Source organism: Triticum dicoccoides, chromosome 3B, assembly GCF_002162155.2.
Source record: "Triticum dicoccoides isolate Atlit2015 ecotype Zavitan chromosome 3B, WEW_v2.0, whole genome shotgun sequence".
Classification (NCBI taxonomy): Eukaryota; Viridiplantae; Streptophyta; class Magnoliopsida; order Poales; family Poaceae; genus Triticum; species Triticum dicoccoides.
This window is the reverse complement of record NC_041385.1, coordinates 26,361,115-26,382,088: the sequence shown is the minus strand read 5'-3', so window position 1 is coordinate 26,382,088 and position 20,974 is coordinate 26,361,115. Positions and strand designations below refer to the sequence as shown.

General features: G+C 47.4%; 1 long non-coding RNA gene across 1 annotated transcript; it reads left to right on the top strand.

The window, feature by feature from the left end:
- Positions 1–19,554: 19,554 nt before the first annotated feature.
- LOC119274498 lies at positions 19,555–20,742 on the top strand. Its single transcript, XR_005135183.1, has 2 exons — positions 19,555–19,993; positions 20,513–20,742. It is a non-coding gene; the product is annotated as an uncharacterized LOC119274498 (long non-coding RNA).
- The last annotated feature ends 232 nt before the right edge of the window (positions 20,743–20,974 follow it).

Genomic DNA, 20,974 nt, shown 5'->3' with positions numbered 1-20,974 from the left:
TCCTAGAAGAAAAGTTGCACACTTCTTCAGAAAATTCGATTGTTCAAATTCCTCATGTGAAGAATATGGCTGATGGTAAGAAGCCGCAGAAAGGAGGAAAGAAACCTGAGGTCATGACTACTTTTGAAATACCTGAGGTCATCTATGCTGATTATTGCACACCTGATGAGGCTAAGTACTGAAAAGAAATTGTCAGGGCGATCCTTCATTACATTGATCTATGGCACAAGGATCCAAATACTCCTACGCCTGATTTCAATTTGACTCCTGGTCAAATTCACATGCTGACCCATTTCATCACTGAAGAGAAATGGAAATTTGAGAAGGCCAGGCAGATCAAGAAGACTCAGATCAGAAAGGAGAAGTTCTTGAAGAATAACGTTGTCAATATGACAACTGATGAACTCCTCAAGATCCAAGCTGAAATCAAAGCCCTCAGCGATGATTTCAATGCTTACTATGCAGATTAACAAGGAGCCAAAGACGGGTTTGTGAAACTGACTGAGAAATTCACAAATGTTGCAGCCCCATCGCAACAAGAAATTCCTCATGCTGAAGCATCTGCTCAGCCAACTGAAGAACATGCCAGCACGGCTGATGACATTCAGGCTGCTGAAGAAAATGCTAGTTCCAGGGCTAATGACTCCATTCCAGCCGCTGAAGAAATTGTCAGGGCATCCACTAGTGGTGCGCCTGAAGAAACTGAAGAAGTCCGGGCAACTGCATCAGTTGCACCTGAGGAAATTCAACCAGATTCCTCAGTTCCATCTGTGCCTACCCCAACTCCAATTCTTCCATGTGCATTCGATGTGAAGAAGACCAAGGCTGCAGAGCGAGCTGCAGTGAAGAAAAGGAGGCATCCAGTGCTTCAGAATCTTCAGCTCCAAAGAAGATGAAGCCTCTGACAAGCTCTATTGAAAATCCAATTGATGTTGTTCAGATTTCCACCATGCCATCAAAGGACCTTGTTCCTTTTGATGAGGAATATGTGATCCCTAGCGGATCTAATGAAGAACCTCAATCTGCTGCTTCGTCAGAGCAGGTTGATGAAGAAATTGAAGTGGATGCGATCCCTTCAATGCCTGTTGCTTCCTCACCAATGCCTCAGTTCACAGCTGAAGAGGCTGGCGTTGAAGAAATTGAAGATGAAGACATGGACATTGGCTGCACAACGCTCGTGATGAATGATGACTTTTGGGAAAGTCAGCACCCTAATTCTCCACTCTTCACCCCACTACAACAAATACCTCAGTCCCCTGCACCAACAGTTCAAATGGGCTCTGAAGAAACTCATCCCACCTCGTCTATGCATGAAGACATTCCAGCCGCTAGTGCTGAAGAAGCTGTTGTTGTTGAACCTTTGAACACACAGACTGCTACTGAAGAGGAACCAGAAATTCCTCAGCCTGAAGAACCTGATATTGCAATTCCTGAGGTTGTGATGCAACTCACTGACACTCGAGTGCCCAAGCCAACGGATCCATTCTCAAAGAAGCAAAAATTCAAGGCTGAAGATTTCTTCAGCGAGCATGTGTTCTTCACTGACTATAACCCCTATGACTCTGCTCGCATAAGGAAGAGGCACTTCTAGACTGCTAGTCAAGCCAATTTCTATTCCTCAGTACTGTTCAACAAAGACAAAGTCTTCGATCATGAACATATTCCTCATGTGGACATGGAGTCTCTGCCGTGCTTCAAGCCAGTCCTCAGTGTTCTTCATGATGCTGGATTGATAAATTTCTGCACTGACATCTGTGACTGGAATGAAGAAATCATTCTTCAATTCTATGCAACGCTGCACATCATAGGAAACTCTGAAGATGTGAATTCATGGGTGCTGGACTGGATGTCTGAAAATACTCACTACAAGGCACCAGCAACTGAATTGCTTCATGCCCTACCACTCAGTCCTCCCCTTGATAGTGCTCATTGCATCTACAGTGAACCTGAACTTTCAAATCATTTCATGCAAGTGCTGATGAAGCCTTTGAAGCCAGGGAAGGCTCCTCGAACCAAATTCCTTGTCAAGGAATTACTATATGTGCCCCGGACTGTCTATCGCATTCTGACGAAGACAATGAGTCCAATCAAAGGCCACGACTCAAATAATGAAGAGGTCGTTGGCATCATGAAGAACATGCTTTTCAATATCATTCATGGCGTTCCCGTCAACTTCCATGATTTCTTCATGAGGACTCTGGCGAATATTGATATGTCACCATTTGAACTGAAGCCTTATGCACCATTGATTATGAGATTCATCAGGACAAGGGCTTCACTAAATTACGAAGCTGACACTTTGAACCATGGCAGCTACTTGCCTCCGATTGAAGTCCTCAAACGGACATATTCCTCAGCTGATGACAAAGGCAAGGCAACTGTTGTGATAGATGAAGGCATTCGTCCATTGGATGGTCAATTTCGCAAGGCTGCATCCTACTCCACCAATGATGACTCTGCCACACATGACTCTGCCGCCAAGCAAAATCCTCAAGCCATAGCTCCCAGGGTGATGACTGATCGTGAGTTACTCCTCAGTCTTCATTAGAAGGTTGATCGCAATCACAAATGGGTCAAGCGTCAGTTTGGTTCAATTCTTCACAACATGACATCAACACACAATGCAGTGAAGAAAAACCAATACTACCTCCATGAAACCTTCAACCGTACCTAGGCTATTCTATCACATGTCTACAGCGCTGCAGATCTGAAGAATATGGGTCTCAAGGAAGAATTTGACTGGTCTGCAACTCCACCGAAGAAATTCAAGAAGGTCAAGGTTCCTTCCTTGGTGGCCAGCTCCTATTCTTCATCACGCGACACTGATGAAAATGAAGATTTGGACGACACTGCGGCAGGCCCTACTACGACTATCGACCCCAACAACGCTGGCGCTCCTCCATCAACTTGATATTCTTCAGCGGCGTTAGTCCTCAGTTTTGATCCTTTTGGTCATCCGATGACAAAGGGGGGGGGGGAATTTGAGTTAGTCTTCAAGCGGGTCTATTATATGGGTGTTGTTTTTGCTAAGTTACAACTCTCGTTCTTCTGAAACTTTATTGGATTGAGTTGTAATCTTAAACCTGATGGTGCTCTGATACTTTTGATGCACTGTGATCTGATACTCTTGATGGGTTATTCTGCATGCTTGCTCCTCATTAATATTATTACACGCATGCTGAATTTCATCAGGCACCATATTTCATCATGCATTTCAAATTCTTCATATTATATGTCAAATGCGTGTATGAATTACAAGATATAGGGGGAGATCTCCATGATTCAACTCTTCAAGTGTGCATTGCCTCAAAAGCAAATTCCTCACTATGCACATCTTCAGGGGGAGTTCTTCTATATCTTGCAATCAAATTCCTCAATATTTGTACTTACACTTCACATGTTTATCCCCGTTGAAAACTTAACCTATATTGTCATCAATCACCAAAAAGGGGGAGATTGTAAGTGCATCTAGTGCCCTTAGTGATTTTGGCGTATTGAAGACTTATAGGTTAAGGGACTAATGTGTTTGTGAGTGTACACAGGTCTATAAGTCTATGAGGAGTTTGATATTTACAGAGAAAGTCAACCCCGAAAAATGAATATCTTTGACTGAAGATTTTGGTAAACCTGAAGACTTTCATGAAGACTTTGAAACTGAAGAAATTGGTGTATCCGTGAAGACTTGATATTCATGCGAGGAATATGAAGCTTGAAGACTTTCGTTTTCATAGTTTTGTTTTTCTCTTTCTTGAGTCATAGGAAACACCGTACAGTTAAAGGGGGTCGAGGAAATACTAAGGAAAAATTCCCATGTGATGCTCAACTCAAAATCCTACTCCTACCAAACCCTTCGAGTGAAGCCTTTGGAAATCTCATACAGTTTAGTCAATTTCTTCAGTGACAGAGACGAAGCTCTTCTGGTCACTGAGGAATTTGTTCTGACTGAGGAGTTAGGAATTCGCCAGTGCGGATTGCCTACACAGTGAGGAACATGATAGCCCTGAGGAATTTGAGAGTCAAAATTCCGACTGTTGCTGTGTTGCGCGCCAGCTGTCCCAAAATATCTTATCTACCTAACGGTCATATCAGACAAGGGCATTTATGTCTTATCATGCCGGGCTGCTCCCTAGGCTATAAATAGCCGCCCCCTACAACCACTAGCTGGTTGGCTGCTCCGAGAGAAACTATAACTTGTCATTTGAGAGCAACCCATCCTCCGAGGACTTTGAGCAAAAATCATCGAGTAAGGAAAAACCCAAACCCAAACACCTACGAACCCCAAAGTGATTGAGCATCACTGAAGAGATTTATCCTGCGTGGATCTGACGCTTGTTACCTTTAAGACGGTGCTTCTTCCAGATGGTTAGGCGTCATGGTCTAGAGCATCCAAGAGGAATTGTGGATCGCTGAGGGACCGAGTCTGTGAAGGTTTGGAAGTCGCCTGAAGACTTACCACGAGTGATTGGACGAGGTCTGTGCGACCTTAGTTCAAGGAGAATACGGTGAGGACTTGGTGTCCTGAGCTGCGTGCTCAGCGACTGGGTGTCCGCGACTGTGTGTCCTTGAGTTTAAATACTCAGCCGCTCCAACCAGACGTACAACTGAGACAGCAGTTGGAATTGGTCTACCAAATCATTGTCTTCACCAACCTTACTGGTTCTATTTCCTCAACTCTTTCGTTTCCTCATTACTGTGTTGAGTGATTGTTCATATCTGTGTTTGAAGACTTTGACTGAAGACTTTCTCAATTTCCTTAGTTCAATTTCTTCAGTCTGTTTGTCTTCATCTTGTGTTATCCTGTTTTTACGCTTCTTGTGCTCTGTGCTTGTCTTCATTTCATCATGATGACTATGTCTGTATCCTGTTATGCTTACTTCTGAGTACTTATTCCGCTGCTAGTAGTTCTTGGCTAAGGAATTTCCTCACCGGCAAATTCCTCAATGAAGAATTCATAAAAATCGCCTATTCACCCCCCCTCTAGTCGATATAACGCACTTTCAAAGTGAGAGTTATAAAGCCGAATAGTCCGATTGCCTGGTTCGCTGCGCTAAACACCTCCTTAAAGGACCAAGAATTTGGATAAAGAGTGTTTAGGTTTTCCACGAACACCCTAGTACTAGTTACAAGGGGGTGGAAGCCGACGACTGGCCTACTTTCAGATTTTGATAAACGGCCACAGAGAAGGTAATATTTTAAATCAAACAAAGTGTTATATAGCGCAATCAAACTCGTCCTCATATTACACAGACGACATGAGTACATTTACTCGAAAATAATGTTCTTAGGACATTCATTCGCCACAAGCCGAGCGCCTTTCATAACGCCACTATAATACATCTCGGGTTAGCGATGCTCCTTGCCCTTTGGGGGTCCATCCTTCACGAGCTGCTCAGCATCCAGTTTGCCCCAATGCATCTTCGTGCGGGCAAAGGCCCGTCGGGCACCCTCAATACATACGGACTGCTTGATAACTTCTAGCCATGGACAGGCATGCACTATCCACTTCACCAAGCCAAAGTAGCTGTCGGGCAGGGGCTCGCCAGACCACATCCGGACTATGAGGTCCCTCATGGCCTGTTCGGCCGCATTGTGGAGTTCGACCAGCTGCTTCAGTTGGTCACTCAGAGGCATCGGGTGTTCGGCCCCAGTATATTGGGACCAGAACAACTTCTCCATAGAGCTCCCCTCTTCAGCGCGATAGAACTCCGCGACATCCGAAATGCTACGTGGCAGATCTGTGAATGCCCCTGGAGAGCTCCGAATTCGTGTAAGTAAAAGAAATGACTCCTCCACATGCTTGCTTTGCATAAAGAATGCCTTACCATCCGCTATCTTCTTGGCTTCCTGGATTTCCTGGAGGGCCTTTTGGGCTTCGGCCTTGGCGTCGGCCGCGCTCTGGAGGGCCTTTGCAAGCTCAGACGCTTGTGTCTTGTAGTCATGCTCCAGGGAGCCGAATTTCCTGCCGAGCTCGTGGAGCTCCTGCTGTACCTCTCCCACCCGAGTATCTTGCTTCTCTCGCTCGGTGCACTCAGTATCCGCCTTGGCTTCGGCCGCGGACAACGCTTCCTTCAGGGCCGCCACTTCGGTCACGGTCCCTATCAAAAGCCATGATGCTTTTTATTAGCATCACCAACTTTTTATCCTCTATACGACATATGGACGGGGTTTCTCTTACCTTTGTTCGCCTCGAGCTGCTTCTTCACGAGGCCGAGCTCTCCTTCGGCCTGCTCCGGTTCGCACTTGAGTTCGGATACCTCAGCTGTGCGCGCAACGGCGGTCAGCAGCAGTGCCTGTTTGATTCATACAGACAAATACTATTAGCTTCCTACGGTTTTTTAGTTGACCCTCCGTTTGGCTTTTCTTTCTGAACAACAACCAGAGTATCAGGGGCTACTGTCTATCGGGTGATATTTCCTCACACTTTCTTTACCTCAAAACCTGTTAGCAGGCTGGTGCAGGCTCCGGTCAATCCGCTCTTGGCGGACCAAACCTTCTCAATCACCGTACCCATAAGTGTACGGTGTTCATCCCCGATGGAAGCGCCTCGAAGCAGTTCCAACAAATTATCCGATGCCTCCAGCTGGGCGGAGGTCATCGGCACGGCCGGCTCGCCCTCCTTCGGGAGGGACTGCTTACTGGAATCCGAAACCTTTGTAGGCTCCGACGCAGTAACCGGCTGGGAGCCATACTTGTTGTGGCTACCGTCAGCATAATCCATGGGGTATTCATCCCCCATGTGTCCGGCGCCCGAGATTTGGCCTTGGGGCGTCTCCAGAACCATCGCCTCCTGCTCTGGCATCCTTCAGGACAACACTTCGGTGTCATCCACAGGTCATGGGGAGGTTGCCATCGGGAGTGAATTCATCTCCGACTCGTCCAGAGACTCCTCCGAAGAGGACTCCTCAAGATCGGACCCGACCGGACTGCATAAACGTGTTCGGCGTCATTACAAACCATGAGGTCAAAGTCGCACGCAAAATATTATGGAATGCGGATACTTACGACCTCGCCCGGGGCTTGCCCTTGGGCAGCCACTCCTCATTGCTGAAAGCGGCAGTAGTGAAGTGATCAAGAAGGGACGCTTTTCCCTTCTTCAGCGTCTCGGCCTCCCTCGACGGGGCGGCCTTCCTTTTCTTCTCCTCCCTAGCACGGGGAGGAGGTATTTCTTCATGTTCTCCCCCGTCTCCGGGGGGAGAATCTTCCTCGTCGTCTTCGGATGATGACTCTATCACGACCTTGCGCCGGAGACCTTTTCTGGTCCCTGCAGCCACCTTCTTGGACCCTTCAGCCACCTCAGTTTAGGCGGCCTTCTTTTTCCTCTCCTCCCCTTCGTGGGAGGAGTGCGCCTCGTCATCTTCTGGCGAGTCGTCTGGTGCGGCTTCGCGCCGGAGACCCTTCCGGGTCCCTACGGCCTTCTTTTCGGCCTTTTTCTCCGGCACCTTGTAAGGCGCCGGAACCAGCATCTCCGCTAGGAGTGCGCTTACTGGGTCCTCAGGCAATGGAGCCGAACAGTCAATCCGCTTCGCCGTCTCCACCCAATCCTATTCGGTCAGCATAATGACCTAAGAATCCTCCCATGAATGTACCAGGAAGGAACCATCTTGTAATAACCAGAGGACTTACCGGACTGGCGAGGTGGCTTGTGCTGAGCCCCCGGTCCTCCGAAAGGGGAGGAGACACTTCGCCGGTCTTGGACAACACCTTCCATATTTCTTTGTGCGTTGTGCCGAAGAGCTCTAGCAGCATCTGGTGTTCGGCCGGGTCGAACTCCCACATACCAAATGCCCATCTTTGACACAGGAGAATCGGGCGAATGAGCATGACCTAGACCATGTTGACAAGCTTGATCTTCTTATCCCTCATACCTCTGATGCAGGTCTCGAGTCCGGTCAGCTCCGTGGGTTCGCGCCAGGCCAGGCCCTTCTTCTCCCAAGAAGTGAGCCGCGTGGGGATTCCAGATCAGAATTTGGGGGCCGCCACCCAGTTGGCGTCGCGCGGCTCGGTGATGTAGAACTACCCTGATTGCCACCCCTTTACGGTCTCCACGAAGGAGCCGTCAAGCCATGTGACGTTGGGCATCTTGCCGACCATGGCGCCTCCGCACTCCGCCTGTTGGCCACTCACAATCTTTGGCTTCACGCAGAAGATCTTCAACCACATGTTGAAGTGAGGCTTGATGCGGAGGAAGGCCTCGCACACGACGATGAACGCCGAGATGTTGAGGACGAAATTTGGGGCCAGATCGTGAAAATCTAGCCCGTAGTAGTACATGAGCCCGCGGACAAACGGGTGGAGTGGAAATCCTAGTCCACGGACGAAATGATAGAGAAATACTACTCTCTCCCGAGACTTCTGAGTGGGGCTAATATGTCCCTCTATTGGAAGCCTGTGCACGATATTCTCGGCCAGGTATCCGGCCTCCCGAAGCTTGATGATGTTCTCCTCTGTGACAGAGGAGGCCATCCACTTGCCTCCCGCTCCGGACATGATGTGATCCTATGGAGAAGGTGAGAACTTGGGCGATGGAGCTCAAGGGTGCGAGAACGGATGAGCAAAGGAGGAAGAAGGCATGGGTGAAAACGGGAGATCTCTGTCCCATTATAAAGGCGATGTGGAATGTGCGCCTCCCCGCTTGCCTCTCGAAATCTCTTATCTTTCCAAGTGCCACGATTGATGGCGCTGGTTGGGTTACCCATGCCCGTATTGATGGAGATCCCGCGATAAGGGAACACGATCTCTGCTTCGACAAGACGTGCCAAAGAAACCGCCTCGCGATGTGTGTGGGAGCGGATTGTAAAACGGTTCGAATAAGTTACCGAGCCATGGCGTGATGTCACACAACGAAGAATTGTCAGCAGATCAGAATCGTGGATTATTATTCTCTCTACGGTGGTATATGGAATTTGTCTTGCAGAGCCGGACACGGTCCTTGTGTTCGGAATTAATTTTGGAGTATTCGGAGGTGGAACCCGCCTCGCAATGCCGAAGACAATCTACGCGCTAGACTCATCGTCATTGAAGCCTGGTTCAGGGGCTACTGAGGGAGTCCTGGATAAGGGGGTATCCGGACAGCCGGACTATGTACTTTGGACGGATTGTTGCACTATGAAGATACAAGATAGAAGACTTCGTCCCGTGTCCGGATGGGACTCTCCTTGGCGTGGAAGGCAAGCTTGGTGATTCAGATGTAGATCTCCACCTCTGTAAACCGACTCTGTGTAACCCTAGCCCCCTCCGGTGTCTATATAAACCGGAGGGTTTAGTCCGTAGGACCCAACAACAACAACAATCACAATCATACCATAGGCTAGCTTCTAGGGTTTAGCCTCTCTGATCTTGTGGTAGATCAACTCTTGTAATATTCATATTATCAAGATCAATCAAGCAGGAAGTAGGGTATTACCTCCATCGAGAGGGCCCGAACCTTGGAGCGGCGCCGCCGGTATTGTTGTGGCGAGGCTTGGAGCGGCGCTGATGACGCCCATGTTTTGCTTTCTTCCCCAAGGGGTTATCTCCCATTGCCTCATCGCCATTGGTTTCTTTGGGAGTATCCACCATATATATATCATATGAAGAGGTGGCAGTCCAACGCCCTATGGGCGGTGGTTCCTGTTCTTATCTCGCATCATCGTCTATACCGTCGATGTCTTCGGAGTCGAAGTTAAGCGCGTCGGTCAAGTCATCGATCGTGGCTATTAAGTGGGTGGTGGGTGGGTAACGAATTTCTTCGTCGCCAGCTTCCCACTCGAGCCGGACATAGTTCAGCCAGGAGTCTCCCGACAAAGAGAGAGACCTTAATGAATTCAGCACATCTCCGAAGGGTGAGTGCTGAAAGATATCCGCGGCGGGTAACTCCATGACTGGAGCCTAGTTAGATTCGATGGGCACGGGTGCACGCGGCCCGGAACACACCACCGGAGATGAGTCTGGGGGTCCGGAGGTACAAATTTCCTGAGGAGAGGAGTCCATGTTCGGCTCCAACGCCGATGAGTGTGCGGCCTTCGGGGCGAGGTTCGTCCACCCGTCCTCGGAAGGCACGACCTGCTCTGGAACGAAGTCCGGAGCTGTAGCAGGTGCGATGTTCCAAATACTGTCCGACTGCAGATCTAGGTCATGCACGTCGTGATCGTTTGTTGCTCCTGACACGGGCTCGAATCCGTCGAAGATCAAGTCTCCGCGGATGTCGGCAGTGTAGTTTAGGTTTCCAAACCTGACCTGATGGCCAGGGGCGTAGCTATCGATCTGCTCCAGATGGCCAAGCGAGTTGGCCCGCAGTGCGAAGCCGCCGAACATGAAGATTTGTCCGGGGAGAAAAGTCTCACCCAGGACGGAGTTGTTGAAGGTTGGAGAAGCCATCAAGCCTTACAGTGACGACACAGAGGAACTCTCAATGAAAGCACCAATGTCGGTGTCAAAACTGGCGGATCTCGGGTAGGGGCTCCCAAATTGTGCGTCTAAGGCTAATGGTAACATGAGGCTGGGGACACGATGTTTACCCAGGTTCGGGCCCTCTCGATGGAGGTAATACCCTACTTCCTACTTGATTGATCTTGATGATATGAGTATTACAAGAGTTGATCTACCACGAGATCAGAGAGGCTAAACCCTAGAAGCTAGCCTATGGTATGATTGTTGTTGTTGTTGTTCTACGGACTAAACCCTCCAGTTTATATAGGCACCGGAGGGGGCTAGGGTTACACAGGGTCAGTTTACAGAGAAGGAGATCTACATCCGAATTGCCAAGCTTGCCTTCCACGCCAAGGAGAGTCCCATCCGGACACGGGACGAAGTCTTCTATCTTATATCTTCATAGTGCAACAATCCGTCCAAAGTACATAGTCCGGCTGTCCGGATACCCCCTTATCCAGGACTCCCTCACCGGCGGCAGGGAAGGAGATCTGAGGCGGCGAAAGAAGGTCAGGAGTCGTGATGTCTGGTTTGGTGGATGCTTCTGCCGATGGAGCAGCTCAGGTGAGATGGACGATGTCGCGGCAGGAGCAGGACAAACCACACAAAGTTCCCTTCGACACGTACCTGTAACTGAAGTAATTATGTAAGGGCTCATTTGGCTTGCATGATTCTTAAAACACGGGGATAGGAAAAACACCGGAATAGGATAGGAAAATGCACATGGTAAACATAGCATTTGCAAACACATGATTTCTGTCAACTTGGGTGTTTGGTTACAGGAATTGGAAGAGCAGAGGAATGCAAAGAAACATGGCCAAAATAAAGTGAAACCATATGAAAGTGTGTACAGTTAGAATGTTACTTTGGCACTAATGCACTTGGTCTTGTTTTCATGCATAGGATTTTGAAAAGTAGGTCCGGGTGGATGTTTTGCTTCATTCCTTTCAACAAAATGCATGAATAATTGAATAGTATAGTGCCATTGGAAAATTCCCTATTGCTATGTTTTTCCGTTGAACCAAAATAGCCCTAATGGATCGACGTGAATGTATAGTAATAAGTGATGCAACAAGTGTACAACCTCTTTGTCGTAACCATGTAGACCTCAGCATCATTGGGTTGGTCGCTGAAGCAGTTGAGGTAGAGGTGGCTGTGAGAGGTGTGGAGGAAGATCTGAGGAATCTGTAGATGGCGTCCAGGGCACTGCTCTGTTGTGATGGATCATTCTGTTGTTGGAGCAGCTCCGTGAGCCATAAGATGTCAAGGCTGAAGCAGCACAAGACAGACATCGTCAATCTCAAGTGGGATTCTAATAGCATCTCCAATAGATGATGTAAAATGGATGTAAAATTTACATCACCAAAAACCACCAGACTACAACAGATGAGGTAAAAACTGTTGACTCTGAACTTAATTGTCGAAACTGAAATTTACTCTGGAGTCTGAATGCTACTGTCAAAACTGAACGCAATGGTAGCAGAGAGGCGCTTGACATGTAGTTTAGGGAGGGCCTGCAATTCATCTTCAACCTGCACCCCCCTAAGCCGGCAGCCACCACCGGCCGAACCGCCGGCCCCAACGTTGCCTTGCCACCCCGAAACAATTCCCCACCGCCGCCCCGACTAGCCCTCTAGCCCCCCCGCCCCCCGACACTGAACCCTAAGATAGATAGCGGGGTACCTCTCCGGCGAGCCCCCGTCCTCGCTGCGGGTGGTTCTTCCTTAACTCCGACGAGCCCCCCTGAAAATTGACTGACCCAAAAGTCGATTCAGTCGACTGAAGTGTGGCTAAATCGGAGCAGAGCAACAGCATGAGCAAGAGGGAGAGCAGCAGCAACAGCTGGGCGAGCGAGCGATCGAGCGAGAGCCGGAGCAGCAGCAGTAGATCCGGCTGGTATGGCCGCCGCCGCCGAAGGGGCCTCGCACTGGGGGAGAGCCGCCGTGGAGATGTCGCCCGCGGCGCCGGCTTCAAGGTAGCCGCTCCATGGGGGTGTGAGATGGAGCATCGTCAGCGTCGGGAGGTCGAGTTAAGGAGAAGGTGCGATGCGATGAGTGTACAACCTCTTTGGTGGCGCCGAGTAGGCCTTGGCTTCGTCTGAGGAGTCGGTGAGGATGCTGCAGTTTCGGTGGAGCAGGTTAAGGCGGCGCTGTGGGGAGGAAGCAGCCGTGATAGACGAGGCGATCGTTGGAGCAGCTCCTTTGAGGTGGAGGACGGGGCGGCTGAACCGGCGAGATAGCGAGATGGACGACGGATCCTCATCCGGGGAGGTGGACGAGAGACATCGAGCTGTTGCGGTGGACGACGTTGTCGGGGAAGAGGCTCTGGCTGGGCAGCGGTGACATGGCGGACGAAGGAGGGTGGGGTTCGCGGCTGGAGTGGAGAGGTTATGGCGGCCTGGGATTTCGAATGGCGAAAAGGGGGCGATGGGAGGGGGTGAAGCATGACTTAGGGATGCGCTTGTCCAAAATGTAGGGTGTGTTACAAAAGTACCCCCCACCGATTTGAACTAGCGGCCCTTTCGGTTCAGGGTTAGAGGGGGATTTTGCGTGTCGGGATTTGGTAGTTGGAGGGAGTTTTCACGCGCGTTGTAATTTCGGGATAGCAAGGCGTGGGTTGTGAAGGCGCCAGTTTTGGGAGCACGATATCTGAATTTTCGGGATATAACAAGACGCGGGTTGAATTTTAGGGACAAGCCTAACGTGTAGTAATATTGTACTTGTACGTACCAAATCAATTTGCACTTCCCTCAACCAAAAGAAAACGAAAAAAATAAAACTATTCACACCACACAAAGAGAGAGTCTTGCCCCGTTTTACTATACAAATGTTATTCAAAGCTACTCCCTCCTTCCATCTATATAGGGCCTAATGCGTTTTTTGATGCTAACTTTGACCAAATATTTGAGCAATGATGACATGCAACTTACACAAAGCACACCGTTAAATTCGTTTGTGAAAGGTTCTTTCAATGATATAATTTTCACATTGTGCATGTCATGTACTATTAATCTTGTCAATAGTCAAAGGCGGTCTTAAAAATCTCATTACGCCCTATATAGATGGAAGGATGGAGTATGAATCCATGTTATGTCTGATTAATTTTTTTTGCTTGCTGTATAATGCATGTAACCTACTCATACCAACATTTTAGTGCATTCCAAATGTCTATACTACCGCTGCAATTCAAACTAAATTTGAATTTGTTTCTCTGTTTCAATAAGAATCTACAATCATGATTGTTGCCAACTTCAACCATCATAGTTTCCTTGCTATCCGCTAGATATAAATCGGACAACCTATAATGCAGGATGGCAGACACACCATCATCAACAACTTCGTTTTCTTATAAGAGTAGAGATAAAATATATTAAATGTAGTATAACATGTTCATAACCACACCATGTGTATCACCGTTATATATATTTACACATGCGTCGGTTTAAAACACTATGATAAATTCTTCAAATATCCAAATTCGCTTTTTATAATGAAGTATATATGATCTCTATTCGTCTTTTACACCCACACAACCCTCTTATCTTTGTAGCTAGCGCTAACTTTCTCTTGTGCATGCACATGCCTGCATCCCTCTCACCCTCCCTCGTCATTCTCTAGCTCCATCGCGCACATTCGTCTTTTCACTTTAGGTCGTTCACCCACGATGTGTGTAGGCCCCCCCCAACTCCTTATTTACGGCACACATCGATCGATATGCCTCTCTAGCCAGGTGTGCCTAGCACAAACACAAGCTTCCCCTCTTTTCTTGTCACCGTCCATGCCTCACTCCCACCACTCTTTTCATCATGCTCGTACTCGCACACTCCTTCCCCCTCGATATAGTATGCCTCTTGTACCACCTCCTAGATGCATCCCTCTCTCTTTATCCTTCTCCTCGTGCCTCATTTGCTTCTAACACACACATGCATGTATACCGATCGATCTCCCAACATATACCTAGATCAACTTTAACTACCCCCCATCGATCGACGTACCTCACAAGTTATGTCTCTCCTTTCTCTAACAAAGGGCGATTGATCTTCCTATGTAGTTATGTCTGCTTACCACAGCCACATCATCCCCCCTCATCATACGTGCATGCCTCCTGACCCGTCTCCCACACGCACGTGCACAGACAACAAGCAGCCATCTCCTCTCTTATTGATATTGTGGGCGTGCCCTCCGTTTGTCTAGCAAGCCTATCCCACCATTTGTTAGAAGCAACTCCACTACCACCCGCTCCAACACTCTAGCTCTGTCTCTCTCCCAACCTTATTCCTCTCCTGCACATATGCATGGATGCCGATCGATCTCCCTTAATACATGAGGCAGATTGATCTCCTTAATACATGCGGTAGGCCTCTCTCCTCCTCCACACACATATACCAGCCATTGTACCTATATAGTTAATTGGGCCTCCCTCTTCCCCCACCACACACCGATAGTCGAGCGCTGCAGGTAGGTATCCATGCCACAAAGACAAACTACACAGGTCCCCTCTCTTGTTCCAGTAGGCTAGCCACTCTATATCTTTGACGTGGGCACACACAAACTCGATGTCACTCTTTATCGATCACGCGCACGCACACACACACACACATCATCCCTCTCTTCAATTCTATGGACACCTCAAGCCGATGATACCTCCACTCTCTTCTTGTGGATCGCCCCCTCTATATATATGTTATATCCATGACTCTATTTCACACACATTGCATATGTTACATTTTTTGATTGACCCCCCCAAAAGAAAACTCTCAAGAAGAGAATAGGTGCACCGTGCACGTACTCACACTTCGTGCCCAGCCACACCCGCGCGCGTACACGGTGGAGATCATTTCTTTATGAAATGGCAGCCCACGTGCTAATTTGAACGCCTGTAGCGGTTGTTTACCTAGGGAGGTCGTGTACCACGTGTGCACGAAACAAAGTTCGACTTGACACGTTGCCGTGTTATTTTGAAATAAAGTTATATCGCTCAATGGCACGTACACAGAATATAAAACGAATTTTTTATGGAGAAAAAGGTAGTCCGCTCACTATATACAATGGAGCCTACCTGCCTGGTTTGTCGCTCTTCAGAGTATCTCACACAAGGCTGCGGTGGCCTCTCTCTCTCATTGTTGGTCACTGATCCGGCCGCATCCCGTCCGCCGGGGGAAAGGGAGTGCAGTGGCCTCTCTCTTTCTCCCACCGTTGGTCACTGATCCGGCCGCATCTCGTCCGCCGGGGGAAAGGGAGTGCAGTGGCCTCTCTCTCTCTCTCACCATTGGTCACTGATCCGGCCGCATCCCGTCCGCCGGGGGAAAGGGAGGAAGTGCATCGTTTCTCTGTTCGATGGCGCCGAGGCAGCACGTCCCGATCAGCGGTACCCGCCGTTCTCTCTGACCAAGCTCCGGCGCGGCAGGGCCTACGCCACCTGCTCGCATATTCCGCCCGCCGCCGCTCACCTAGTTACATCCCGATGACCTTCAGGTATCCCCTCTGGCCTTGCTCCACTGCCTGTCTTCCCATGTCGCTGCATGTGGATCTTCCATAGTTCTTTGCCCAAAACGTAGCTCGTCCAACGTACTTTCCATATTGCATTCTCGTCCTCACACCGTTTTAGACAAACACAACCGTGTTGTTATCTTCCCTTAGGACAAGGAATATGCTTTTTTTTTCTCGTCGCATGTGTCATCAACTGTTATTGGCCAGTAATTGTTTCCTTTCTACCTCTTTTTTGCAAACAGGGCTATCCATTTCACCTCGTTGCTATTGCAACCTTTTGGTGAACTACACATATCACTTTTTTCTTAAGAGTGTTTTGTGCAGTTGTAATAAAATGTCACATGGGCAACATATCTACATTTCAGTGCGACTGCACAAAGGGAGATTGGTTTTGGTCTATCCTCCTCATCCAACTCCGAGCCTAATCTTCTCCAACTAGTTAGTCTTAAGAAAGACTGCAAAGGTGACCGGCTTCTATTTGTGTGTTTATTGTTTCATCAGTAGTCCTCTATTATCGTAATCACACTTAATATCTTTGGAACAGGGACGCTCAGCTCTATTTCAGTGGAACTGCACAAAATGATCGGAATGTTGCATGCTCCAGATAGCTACTTTTTTCCCAACATGCCTTGTTGATTTAGACAGGGCTGGGGGGGACGTTGCTGCCAATGAAAGCATGGATCAATTTTAATTTAACACCTTCTCACAACTCTGTCTTCAGTTGTGATGTAATTATTAGCTCTGATCTGCTAATAATTGACATGCATTAGCAAGGAAGTTATTTTTTTATTGTTTTTGAAAGAGCATCGATGGCAAGACACGCGAAACAAAAGCTGAAAGCTCACACCATTGTACAATTTCATGACGCTGGAAAATTATTTGTATAGTACGTCAATTATGTAAACAAATGATGGAAGCTTGATAGCATTGCCAGAAGCCTCTTCATCATCCGAGTCCATGTGCCATGCACAAAATTATAATTCTTCGTTCCTAAATATTTATCTTTTTACAAATTTCAAACGGGCATATTTTAGAGTGTAGATTCACTCATTTTGCTTCGTATGTGTACTCCCTCCGTTCCTAAATATTCTATTCGTCTTTCTAGAGATTTCACCAAGTGACTACATACAGAGCAAAATGAGTGAATCTACACTCTAAAATATGTCTATATACATCCATATGTGCCAGTCCATTTGAAATCTCTAAAAAGACAAATATTTGAGTAGTCACTCGTTGAAATCTCTAGAAAGACAAATACTCCGGAGTATATTTAAGAACCGAGGGGGTAGTGCCCAACCGCATGGGAGACTCAGCCCGGTCGTTGCGCCGCATTAATAGTGAGTAATGAGCAGTCAAATCATAAGCCCCACCATTCCCACTGTAAGTTGCTCAAAAGAAGCAACCATCAATACGCTCTTATTTGAATCTGCTCATACTACTCCATCCGTCACTGTTTATAGAGCGCGCTTCAGAAAAAAAGAAAAAAAATCTGTGGGACCAAGGCGACTAGCGATCGGCCTGAAAAATAGCATTGGTAGTTATAGCACGGCATCTATTACTAGAGGGAATAATGCATACACACATGCATGCAGTGCTTCCACTCCGGGTACACACATGCATGCACATACTTCACTCGGTAGTAGTACTCCCTCCTTTCCCGTTTATAGTGCTCAATTCAAAAATCTCACCAATCAAGGTAGATGGCGAGTGGTGGAATATTTTTTGTAGTTTTGCAAAAGCACCTAATTAATGCTCTTGTTATCCTTAAAAAATTATGTTTATCAATGCATTAATTGCAATGCATGCATGCATAAAGTACATGCATTGGTCAATTTTCTCTTAATACTTCCATGCAATGATTTAATGCACCTTGGAATCTGAACATGTGATGGAAAACAACCAAATTGATCCTTATAAAATGGAAAAACTAAAATTTTGAGATAAGCCCTATAAACCAGAAAGGAGGGAGTACATGGAGAGAAAATTGTGGACTTGATTGCGGTTACCACACCCTAATTAATTGAGCATTAAACCAAACGCGTCTAAAGTCTCTGTGGTGGTGGAAATGCATTGAGAGAAATGCATCATAATGAAGCGTGTCCTGTAAACTGTGACGGAGGGAGGAGTAGTATGAAGGTGCAAAACCAAGTACGCGCATGGCCAGTTGGTCAACGCACCTCCTCTTGGCATATCACTGACATGTGGGATAGGAGTGTGAGCAAACCGATCTCAATTGACGGCAAAGAGCCAACCCGCCGTTCCTTGAGAGAGACGAGGAGCGAGAACACACGGACGGGCTTACATGGAGGCCAATATATATTCGAGCATGGTTGGTTGATGACTGCCGTTTTCCACCCTTCTCCGAAATAAACGTGTACTTTATCAGAGATAAAAAAATAAGAGTACATACGCTCCACCATGCGGTTCTAGTAGTAGTACTCCCTACGTCTAGGTGAGTAAGTCATCTTAGGCTGTGCACCGTGACCAAGGAGGAGGGGAAAACGAGAGACCTTAATGTTTATTTGCTAATTAATAGCATTGCATGCAATGAACTAACCACTGCATGTCGTGTTTAGTAGTCTCAAGTCATTAAAAGCATGCACACCCCTCATCTCTTATTGGTTGATATGTCAAGAAATAAGAAATGAAGTAGAAATTAATGCATCGTGCCTAAGTGTTTTGGGATTATTTGGTTTTCGTAAGATGACTTACACACCTAGACGGAGGGAGTACTACTCGTACTACTGCGCTTGGCTCTTCGCCTCTTCGTGAAGTCGAACAATGATGGTACTCCGCATGTTGGGTACTACAGTTTATACCTCTGACAATCTAACACTGAATGGACTGATGCATGTCCACCGAGGGTAGGTTGCATTAGTCAAAAGGCGTAAGCGAGCTTCACCTTGTCCTGCAAGCTGCTCCTCTTTCTGGGAGTTGACGGGAGACACCAAAAAGTAGTGCTAGTCCATACTCCCTCCTTTCCGGTTAATATGGCTTAATCTTTTTTGCTGGTAAATGAGAGAGCTTTATTCATATATAAGCATTCTTAGGACGATCAGCCAAGACACTGGTCACTAGGAAGCGAGGTACCCCGCAAAAAAATAAGTAAGAAGCGAGGTGTTTCATGAAGCCAGCTCTCGGCCACATTCAAAGTGCAGCAAGCACGGTTCGCACGAAGATGCGCCGCAAGGTTTGCTGACCTGTTTACATGCTGAATAACAAAAAAAGAGAAAATATTACTGAGCGCTACTATTTGTAACATGATATGAGCCAGAATTAAGCGAGAATTGTGGCGAGTGTTCCATGCAATCAACTTCCATTATCACACGCGAGAACCCTCGAAGAGAACCAAACGTGTTGAAGATTGCTTTATCAAGTTTTAAAATTATAATAAAAGTGCAGACGCTCCTCCATCCGGTTCCTAGTACTAGTATAGTACATACCTTTATGGGAATTACAGAGGAGCACCTAGGTGCTCCCCCACCCACATCAGTACAGTTGCTATGCGTGTAGATTCGGATCGATAGTGTTTAATGCGATGTATTTAGTTTTGTATCGTTGGAGTACTGGTTCTAAAACATCTCGTATATGCATGCCCCCTTGTACGAGCTGGACCCACCGCATTAACTGCCCATTCCGTGTTAATTTTTGCAGCCGCCTTGCACTGTTTCTTTGCTCCCCTCGCCGTAGTCGTTCCCATGATCCCATCGTTATCTCCTCCCCACGCCCACGCCCGCACCACCGGGAGTTACTAGCCCCGCCCCACACCACAAATCCACAATCCATCTGCTTTCCTCCGTCGCAGCGAGCAACGGCCGTGCTCCGGCCCGCGCCGCCGCGCCCCACGTGGCTAACCGCAGCTCCCCTTGCCTCCTGTACGGCCTGGCACCGCCTCCAACGCCACCCACGCGTCGCCGGTGCTCGGGACGAAGCTCTGCTGCCACATCGCCCCCATCCACCGACGGATCCGACCTCCCACGCCACCTCGCACATGGCCGTCGATGAATCCAGGTACTGTGGAAAAAGCATGACGGCGACGAGCTGTCACTACAGATCTGGCACGGGCTGAGACTTCGGGGATGAAGGCCGGCGACAAGGTAAGGACCAATCCGGCGAGCTCTTCACCAAGTCATTTTGTTTCCTCGTTTTTTCTCTCTGAAATATTTCTTTCCTTGTTTTTTCTCTCTGAAAACTGTAGTTCTTTCCTCGATTTTTCTCTCGAGGTTTCCTGGAATTCTTTTTCAGAGATAAGATTGATGCGGCGAGCTCTTTTCCAAGTCATTTTATTTGCTCTTTTTTTCTCTCTAAAAAGTTTCCTAGACATTTTTTGTAGGAGATTAGATTTGTGGTGTTCAAATCTGGTGTTTTTTTTCGACGGTGACAAATCTGAGAAATCTATAGTTTTCTCATGACTGTGATTTGCAATTTTTCACCTTCAAAACTTGGGCATCTTAGATTTTGGGGTTTATTGTCCTCTTCTTATTTGAAATTTTGTTGATTAATCAGTGCATTTTTATCAGTGAAATTCCACAAAGTGCTTTTTCGAGTAGTTATATTGCTCGATTAATGAGTTGTTGATGGATATGTAATTATAGTTATTTTTTGTTGCGTCGCAGAATAATCTCATCAAGTATTATCACTGTCGAAGTTGTAAATTTGTTGATGGATCTACCGTCTTTGAATGTATTTGCTGACAAACTATGTTATCTGAAATCAGTTTGTCAAGATTCACCGTTAAGTTAATTTTTGTGAATCATGTATGGGCATTATTTTTTTGTGCATGGATGGGTCTGATGAAGGGAGTTGTTTCCAGCTAATGAAAATAAGGCAGTGAATTTTCTTGCCAGCTCCGACTTAGCTGTTCTTGCATGCAGTTGTCAGTGCCAATTTGCAGTGTTAATTCCGTACAGTGGCTAATTAACTACCCAGGAAGCATGATCACTGATATAAGCTTCTTTTTCGTTCACTTGTTCACTAAACCTATGTTGTCTGTGGTTGGTAATGTATTGTCAGTTTTAAAATCAAGGCATAGCTAATTAACGATCCACGAAGCTTTGTACACTGACCTTCTCGGTAAG